Genomic DNA, 9738 nt, shown 5'->3' on the forward strand with positions numbered 1-9738 from the left:
AGCCATGCACTACTGGGAGCTAGCTGATCACATCAGGTGAACCAATAACAAGATGTATATATGTGCAGTCACCAATCAACAGCTTCCAGAGCTGCTCCTGAGTTTACCTAAGTATGATTTTCACCAAAAGAACAAAGCAAACAACTGGAAAGTTGCTTAAAGGGACATGAAACCCAAAATTTTTCTTTCATGATTTAGAAAGAGCATGCACATTTTAACAACTTTCTAATTTACTTCTATTATCTAATTTGCGTCATTCTCTAGATATACTTTGCTGAAAAGCATATCTAGATAGGCTCAGTAGCTGCTGATTGGTTGCTGCACATAGATGCCTTGTGTGATTGGTTCACCCATGTGCATTGCTGTTTCTTTAATAAAGGATATCTAAAGAATGACGCAAATTAGATAATAGAAGTAAATTGGAATATTGTTTAAAATTGTATTCTCTACTTAAATCATGAAAGAAAAAAATTTGGTTTAGTGTCCCTTTAAAATTACATTTGTGTGCTTCATAGTGTTTGCCAATCCAACCACAAATATTTCAGCCAATGTCATTAATAAAAAAAACAGCTACTGATGTAACAAACTATTGCACAACAGTGCAGCTATAGTGTGTATATAATCTAAAAAAATATATATAGGCACATGCTACAGGTCTAAAAATAAACTTGCAAGGACTTCCTGTACTTTATAGAAATGCTATAACATAACTTGCTCAGGGTGTTTTCAGATCACATGTGACCCCTGATCTCACACAGACAACGCAAGGCTAGCTGATAAGTCAGTTGCTCAGGTGACAGTCACACTGCTGCACTAAATGGCCTCTGGTCTTTCGTTTCTCACTGAACAAAGACCAGATTCACCTGACTCGTACTTCTGCATTTCATTTTGAAATACTTGGATTAAGTAAGTAAAAGGGACCATTTATTCTAATGTTTTTTAATTTGTTTCCATCAATCCATTTTATCTACTGGAGTGTATTAAATTGTTTACAAATTGTTAATTTACCTTTATTTCAGCATTTGAAATAGCTGATTTTGCCTGTGGTATCCCTACTAATACTGAAAGTTTCTATACTTAAAGGGATACTAAACCCCAATTTTTTCTTTCATGATTCAGATAGAGCATGCAAATTTAAGCAACTTTCTAATTTACTCCTATTATCAATATTTCTTTGTTCTCTTGCTATCTTTATTTAAAAAGCAGGAATGTAAAGCTTAGGAGCCGGCCTATTTTTGGTTCAGAACCTGGGTTACGCTTGCTTATTAGTGGCTAAATGTAGTCACCAATAAGCAAGCGCTATCCAGAATGATATATAAAGAAATTTGATTTCCCTGCAAGCTGAACCCATGTTGATGGGTTGTGGTTCCAAATAACAAAAACAGCTATTTCAAATACAACAATAAACTCAAATAAGCAATGTCTCATACAAGTTATACCTTGCAGCTGACATAACAAGCAATTGGAAACACATTAAAGGGACATTCCAGTCAAAATTGGAATCCACATGGATGCATTTCAGTTTTGAAGAGAATATTTTTTTTATAATATACATGTATTAGAAAAAATGCCTCTAATAAAAGCTATAGTTGTTTCAAATGTGTATTTAAGTATGCACCGTGCATCAGCATTTTAAATATAGCACGTTCTCAGAGAGACTAAGGTGCTTTTACCATCTGGTAATGACTCAATTTGTTAATTGCTGACATGACACAAACCCCACTGGTGATCTTAACTGCTGCAGTATTTTACTTTCTGGTGCACTGAGAATATACAGCTATCATTCACATGCATGTGCAGAGAAAAATGCTAACAGTAAAACAGTTATAACTTTTACAAGAAGAATTTTTTTTTTAATTGTAATCCATCGATGTGCTTTTAAATTTTGACTGGAATATCCCTTTAAGGGAAAACCAATTTTACAGTACACTGTCCCTTTAAACATTAAACACTAGATAGATTGATGTATTGAAAGCAAACATTAGCCTGAGAATAACATGCAGATGTACTTTTCTGTAGAGCAATGGGGGCAACCATGTTATAACCTAGGTTTCCTTCCCTACAGAGGCCAATTAGAGACGGCTATAAATGGGTCACTAGAGTGTGCAACCAATGTGATATATAGCAGTTAAAGGGCTATGAAACCCCCAAAAATATTTTGTGATTCCAAAATAATTTTTGGGGGCGGAGCCTATAGCTGAAGCGGCCGGACTCATCTAAGAGGAGCTCCAAGCTCTAAATCTAACTTTTAGGGAATAAACTCAAACTAGCAGCTCAAAAAACAGGTTCAGACTCTCCTGAAGTTCCCTCTAAGGATTCCAGCCACGAAAAGATTCAAAGCACGACATGATCGCCGACAGCCTATGCTCTTCAGTTGAGATACAATGTGGTTGCCATTTTCACTGTCGCCATTTTCACTGAGGCCGATCATCTCTTTAGATGTGGCTGCTGCACAACCCCCCCCCCCCGGAAACCGGCTATGGAGCATATACTTAATGCTGCTATTAACCAGGTACGTCCCAAGTCCAGGCTAATGAAAAATAAACTGCTGGTACTACACCTGCATCGGCCCTGATTTCACCGCCAACAGCAGCCCTGGAGGCAATTGCCATTCTGCTCCCCAGCCTTAAAGAAAAAAAAAAACAAAGTACTGTAAATATTGTCTTTTAGATAGAGCTTGTATTTAACAAATGCCTCCACGTATGTTTTTGAGGAGTTTTGCCTGGTACTTGTACATTCTGCTATCTGACGTTTTACTCAAGGTTGCTACTGCCAAAAGTGCAAAGCTCCTTCCTACAAGGTGAGCTCTTTTGCTAGAGCCCGCCATCAGCATGGGACCCATCCCATTATCAGACGTTCACTGCTTATTTGTAGGAATCTAATATTATGTAGATGTAAACTGGACCCCTTATGACTTAGTACTACTAAACCATCTGTTCTGGAACACCAGAACATGGGTTTGTCATCTTAGCTTGTAAGGAAGCAGGTTCAGGAGTAATTTGCAGAAGCGCCACAGAGTTATTTGTGCAAGACGTCCATTAGAGGTGCTGAGTGTCAGCCGTATAGAGTCAGTCCAGGATTAGGCCCAACAGCTAGAGTAATAATTGATACACACACTAGCACACTGAGAGAAAACCAGGACGTGACCCACTCAGGAAAGAAAAAAACAGTTAGTATGCAGGAAAAGAAAACTGAGTACTCACAGATGAGTACGGGAACAGGTACTTCATGAGAAGTAGAGTATAATGTACAAAAACTAAAAAAGCAGGCTGAGGATATTCCGTTAGAGTGGTCAGGCAAAGCAGAGGTCAGTATCACTTTAAAGCAGGCAGAGGATGATCCCTTAGTGGTCAGGCAAAGCAATGGTCAAATGTTCCTTTAAGCAGGTTTAAGGATTCAGCAACAGAGTGGTCAGGCAAAGCAATGGTCAGTGTCCCTTTAAGCAGGTTTAAGAATTCAGCAACAGAGCAGTGACGTGCAGTGACGTCAGAGGCTGGTGAGGCAGTGGCTTGGATACGCCTTCCTTCTTTAGATATCCTTTTTTGAAGAAATAGCAATGCACATGGGTGAGCCAATCACATGAGGTATCTATGTGCAGCCACCAATCAGCAGCTACTGAGCATATTTAGATATGATTTTCAACAAAGGATATCAAAAGAATGAAGACAATTAGATATTAGATGTAAGTTGGAAAGTTATTTAAATTGCATGTTCTTTCTAAATCATGAAAGAAAACATATGGGTTTCATGTCCCTTTAAATGGTGTCTTGGAAAACTGGTCAACTTAGTAAACATCTGATTTTAGTCTAAAGGATTGTAACAGAAACACTTGCCAGATAACAAAATGCTTGCTCTGATTATGAGATCTAGAAATCCATGCCCATTAAAATATATGTTTAAAACATACTTTTTACTTTAATGCTGCAAATTATGCTTATAGATTCTTTCATTATTCAGTAAATATAAAAATGTTTTGATCCAGTGGCGGCTGGTGAAATTTAAAGATGGTGGGGCGCTTGACCCCACCCCTTTAAATAAAGCCACACCATCAGATGGCACTACCAATTCATTAATTAAATAAATAAAAGGTAGACAGAAACACATACACAGAGGGTTAGAGAGAGAGAGAGAGAGACAGACATACACGCAGAGGGTTAGAGAGAGAGAGAAAGAGAGACATACAGAGGGTTAGAGAGAGAGACACATACAGAGGGTTAGAGAGAGAGAAAAAGAGAGAGAGAGACACACACAGAGGGTTAGAGGGAGAGACACACACACAGAGGGTTAGAGAGAGAGAGAGAAAAAGAGACACACACACAGAGGGTTAGAGAAAGAGAGAGACACACAGAGGGTTAGAGAGAGAGAGAGAGAGAGAAAGAGAGAGAGACACACACAGAGGGTTAGAGAGAGAGAGAAAGAGAGAGAGAGAGACACACAATCACACACAGAGGGTTAGAGAAAGAGAGAGAGACACAATCAAACACAGAGGGTTAGAGAGACACATAAGGGATGAGAGAGTCAGAGGGGGAGGAAGAGAGACAGAGACACCATGGGGAGAGAACAACACACAAGGAGAGAGATGGATAGATAGATATAGATAGATAGATAGATAGATAGATAGAGACACACACACACAAGGGGGGAGGGAGAGAGACCACTGCATTTTTAAGTAATAAAACAGCAGAGCTACAGAGAGTTCAGAAAGTGAAGGCAAGCTGTTAAGTTAGTGGGTGTAAAGGTTGAGGAAACAAAATACAAAAACGACCCTGCTGTAAAAGAGTAAAAAAACACTAAACCACATTCATTAAATTATAATTTTCACTAACAGAATCCCTTTCAGTGAAATCTAATGTTGTAGAACTTACTTCAAAGATGTGTCTTAAACACTGCTTATTGACTGAATCTCATCCTGCTCTGCCTCTGTCTGTATTAAGGAAGTGACAGTGGCACATTCCACTGCACTTAGAGGGGAAGTACAGAACTCTCTTTTTCACTTTAGCAAAAGCTGGCAGCTTCACAGGACAGCAACAAAATAAATTAAAGTTGTTTTTTTCCGTTTTTGTTTTGTTTTATATGATTTAACATCCAGCCCCAACCCTAAGTTCCACTTACTAATGCCTCTCTCTCAACTGGATTGGGTCAGCCCAAATAGGACTGCCTCAAATAAGCAGTTAATGGGCCATCCAATGATCTTAACCACTGTCATCCAGTAGATGACGCAGCATGTTGTGTGATGGTGGGCAGACCTGCTTGTGCCTCTCCATTGCACAACATGTATCTGTGAAGAAAAAAAATGCTGGGGAAAAAAATTGCATTTTTTTTTTTTTTTTTTTTTTTTAAAGCCCATAAAAAAATATATATTTTTGCCCATATGAGAGGTGAAGCACTGCCTCACCTGCCTCTAGTGACTGCACATCACTGCAACAGAGTGGTCAGGCAAGCAATGGTCAAATTCTTTAAACAGGATAAAGGTAAAGGCACTCACGGTCAGTATACAAGCCAGGAATCGATATCCGTCAAACGGGCACCAGAGAGAAGTCCCGCCGGTGATTTAAAGGCTGTGACGACTTAGGGGGCGTGACACAGGAAGGCCGCGTCACGTTACTAGGCAACATGATGCGGCGAAGAAGGAGAGAGAGAGATCCGGGCGACATGGCAATGATTGGATCATGACAGTGAGGACACATACTGTAAAAGAAATCAAGAATACCTGGGATATGCATAAGGCTACCATGATTATTTAGTCTACACAGAAGGAAATATGGGCAGACTCCGTTTGTCTTCTGTGTTGTATTTTAGTACAGCCTGGCTCCTCTTCGTGTCCTTGGCTTGGCAGGTTTACATTTCTTTTTGCTGTGTAACTAGTATCCTTTGGTTTATTTCCCTCCTAATGGTTGGTGACATTCTGACACCAAAATGCTGGTCTCTTGGGCTTGACTGCTTCCTTCCTTTGGTTACTGTAACCTTGTTCTCCAGCTGTTCCTGGTGCCATTTAGGTGGGTGGGTTTTACCTGGGTCACCATGTCTGAGACAGATTAAAAGAACTCTCTCTTTGGTAGTTTGCACTGAATCAGACACACAAGGACTAGACTTTGATGGTGTTTTGTATTGCTCATCGGTTTCTTTAGAGGCTGTTTCAGATAGACATTGCAATAATTTATATTGTTTTCAAGCTGGTAAAACTCAAGGTGAGCTCTTTTATTAGAGCCCACCATCGGCATAGGACCTATCCCATTATCAGACGTTTTCTGCTTATTTGTAGGACACTCATTTTATGTAGATGTAAAGTTTGTAAATTGGACCTTTTATTACTTAGTACTACAAAACCATCTGTTCTGATATGCAAATGGAACACCCGAACATAGGGTGGGGTTTTCATCTTAAATTGTAAGGAAGCAGGTTCAAGAGTAATTTGCGGACCTTTTTTTTTTTGTTCAACTTGTAACTGGACATCAGCTGAAGTATAACTATTCGCAAAGCACTTACTCTGGCGAGCTGAATTTTTTTTTAAGGTAAAATATCTTTCCTTTACACATAGAGATGCTCAGGTGATATTTTCATGTCAGCTTCTTACAGTTATGCTGCATCAGTTTCAAGTGATTTAGCATATGAGTATTATGTCCCTTTAACCACTGCACTTTAAGGGGTCGATTTATGTAGCAGCGGATGCTGCCTCCGACCCACTTCGCTTCAGTTCCGCCTCAAGCGGAAGTTAAGAAGCAGCGGTCCTAAGACCACTGCTCCTTAACTCGTACGCCACCTCTGAGGTGGCGGACAGCAATCAGTCTGATCGAATACGATCGGCTGATTGACACCCCCTGCTAGTGGCCTATTGGCCGCAAATCTGCAGGGGGCGTTATTGCACCAGCAGTTCACAAGAACTGCTGGTGCAATGATAAATGCCGACAGCGTATGCTGTCGGCATTTATCGATGTGCGGTGGACATGATTTGCTATAGCGGATCATGTCTGTCCGCACCATGATAAATCTACCCCTAACAAAAGATGTAAGGAGGGTGGTGCATATAGAACATACACCACACTCCTAGGGGGCCCTAACAATAAGCAGCAAACAGTAAGCAAATATATACAGATAATTAAGAGAATATAAATAAACCTAGCACACTTATATCAGATTATTAGAGATGATATGCTCACAAGTGGACCCAGATGATATTGGTATAATCAAATAACAAAATGTCCACACAAAGAATAATCCAAAAGAAAGAAGGCAGCTCTCTGTCATAGGACGGTCATCCTGGTGTGGTGTGATCTATAAGAAAAAGAAGCACAGAGGCGCCAACATGGCCTAGTAACGTCACGGCAGTCGGATACAAAACATCAGCAGGATAGGAAATATACTCACAAGCGTAGCGCACCCAAATGGTGCTATTGTGGCAGCCTGGAACATCAAACAGTGGTCCAGCTCACTGGTGTCTCCAGCCAGATAGAGATGATCCTTGGCGAGGGCCTATCCTATGATGCCTATAAGGGCAAAAAAGGCACACACATAGCCCAGTAACGTTTGTACACCAGATAAAAAAGGATTCAAGGTTGTACTTACAGGAAACAAAGCACCACCAGGTGCAATATCAGCAGTACTGGGACCTCTCAGCCGCCCAGTGGACTGTGGAATCCAATTTGCAGGATGCAGAAAATCACCACTTTGGAAGATAGAACTAGCACACACACTCTGCCCCCAAACAGGAGCAGAATAATTGTGATAAAGCAAGTGTATATTTAAAAACTTTTATTTTAAAAACAGCGACATGTTTCTCAGCCACCACAGAGAAGTTCTATCTTCCAAAGTGGTGATTTTCTGCATCCTGCAAATTGGATTCCACAGTCCACTGGGCGGCTGAGAGGTCCCAGTACTGCTGATATTGCACCTGGTGGTGCTTTGTTTCCTGTAAGTACAACCTTGAATCCTTTTTTATCTGGTGTACAAACGTTACTGGGCTATGTGTGTGCCTTTTTTGCCCTTATAGGCATCATAGGATAGGCCCTCGCCAAGGATCATCTCTATCTGGCTGGAGACACCAGTGAGCTGGACCACTGTTTGATGTTCCAGGCTGCCACAATAGCACCATTTGGGTGCGCTACGCTTGTGAGTATATTTCCTATCCTGCTGATGTTTTGTATCCGACTGCCTTGACGTTACTAGGCCATGTTGGCGCCTCTGTGCTTCTTTTTCTTATAAATCTACCCCTAAGACTGTAATATTAAATTAATAATTATACATAATAAACAACTTTGCAATATACTTTCATTAATTATTTTGCCTCCTTAATTAAGTTGCTGAAGGGCAGCTATGTTTACGTATTTTACAAATATGGAGACAGCTTCCTGGAGACAGCCATATTTGTAAAGGATTGATGCTTCAGTAGTGCATGTGCATGATTGAAGAGAGCAGACAAGAAGAGGCAAGTACCGACAACTGTAGAAAATCACTGCTCTATGTGGTCTTGGTACTATGGGGATATAAATTCATAATCTATGTAGAACTGGTACTAAACAGTAAATCACTGCTTTAACTGGCAGACAGAAGCTGAAATTGCTGTTTTGGGAGTTACGAGCATTGAAGGGTCTTGAACATTGCTGGATTACCGTGGGTTTGGAGATCTGTGCGCTTTCCCTCATGAAGCTTCTACCATCTGAGCAAATTTTCACAGTTTCCCCAACCATGGACCCATCCTTCCAACTCCCATAAGTCCCCCTTACTTCCCTGTTCCAGAACGCCTGCAATAATGGAAGGTAAAAAATTGCGTTATGTGTTCCTGGCATCTAGCCGCCACGTTCCCCAGGTCAATCGCTGGTTATTCAGTATATTTTTTAAGGAAAACTGGAAGCTTTATCTGTATCTATAACAGTCCCACAAGATGTTTTTACTCTGTATAGGAACTATCATTCACCCCTTAATGACCAGCGACGTACCCTGTACATTGCCGGTCTTTCTATGGGGATTGTTTTCTCAATAGCGTGAGACTGCGCTATTTTAGAAAGCCTGCAGGAGGGAGGAAGGGTCTACTAGCGCAGTTTTTCTGCTCGTGGCAAGACCGGCGCTATTATTAGCAGAAAATCCCTTAATGACCAGACACGTACAGGGTAGGTCGTAGTCGTTAAAGGGACCGTCTACACCAGATTTTTTTATTGTTTTAAAAGATAGATAATCCCTTTATTACCCATTCCCTAGTTTTGCCTTATCAACACTGTTATATTAATACACTTTTTACCTCTGTGATTACCTTGTATCTAAGCCTCTGCAGACTGCCCCCTTATTTCAGTTCTTTTGACAGACTTGCATTTTAGCCAATCAGTGCTACTCCTAGGTAACTCCACATGCGTGAGCACAGTGTTATCTATATGACTCACATGAACTAACACCATCTAGTGGTGAAAAACTGTCAAAATGCTTTCAGCTTAGAGGCGGCCTTCAAGGTCTAAGAAATTAGCATAAGAACCTCCTAGGTTTAGTTTTCAACTAAGAATACAAAGAGAACAAAGCAAAATTGGTAATAAAAGTAAATTGGAAAGATGTTTAAAGTTACATGCCCTATCTGAATCATGAAAGTTGATTTTGGACTAGACTGTCCCTTTAAGGGATTAAACAAAGTTCTAGTATATATTATAAAATGGCCTATTTAAAGAGACATTAAACAGTAAGGGCTATATTACAAGTGGAGTGCTAATTTATCATGCAAATTCACCCGTTAATGGACGTACGATAAATAACCAGTGG

General features: G+C 40.3%; 1 long non-coding RNA gene across 1 annotated transcript in view; it reads left to right on the top strand.

Annotated features, from left to right (window-relative positions):
- Positions 1–705: 705 nt before the first annotated feature.
- LOC128642966 (uncharacterized) overlaps positions 706–9738 on the top strand; it is a 61811-nt gene continuing 52778 nt past the window's right edge. Inside the window, exon 1 of the long non-coding RNA XR_008399741.1 lies at positions 706–906. This is a non-coding gene — a long non-coding RNA (uncharacterized LOC128642966). The remainder of the gene's footprint in view (positions 907–9738) is intronic.

This window comes from Bombina bombina, chromosome 12 (assembly GCF_027579735.1).
Source record: "Bombina bombina isolate aBomBom1 chromosome 12, aBomBom1.pri, whole genome shotgun sequence".
Taxonomy (NCBI): Eukaryota; Metazoa; Chordata; class Amphibia; order Anura; family Bombinatoridae; genus Bombina; species Bombina bombina.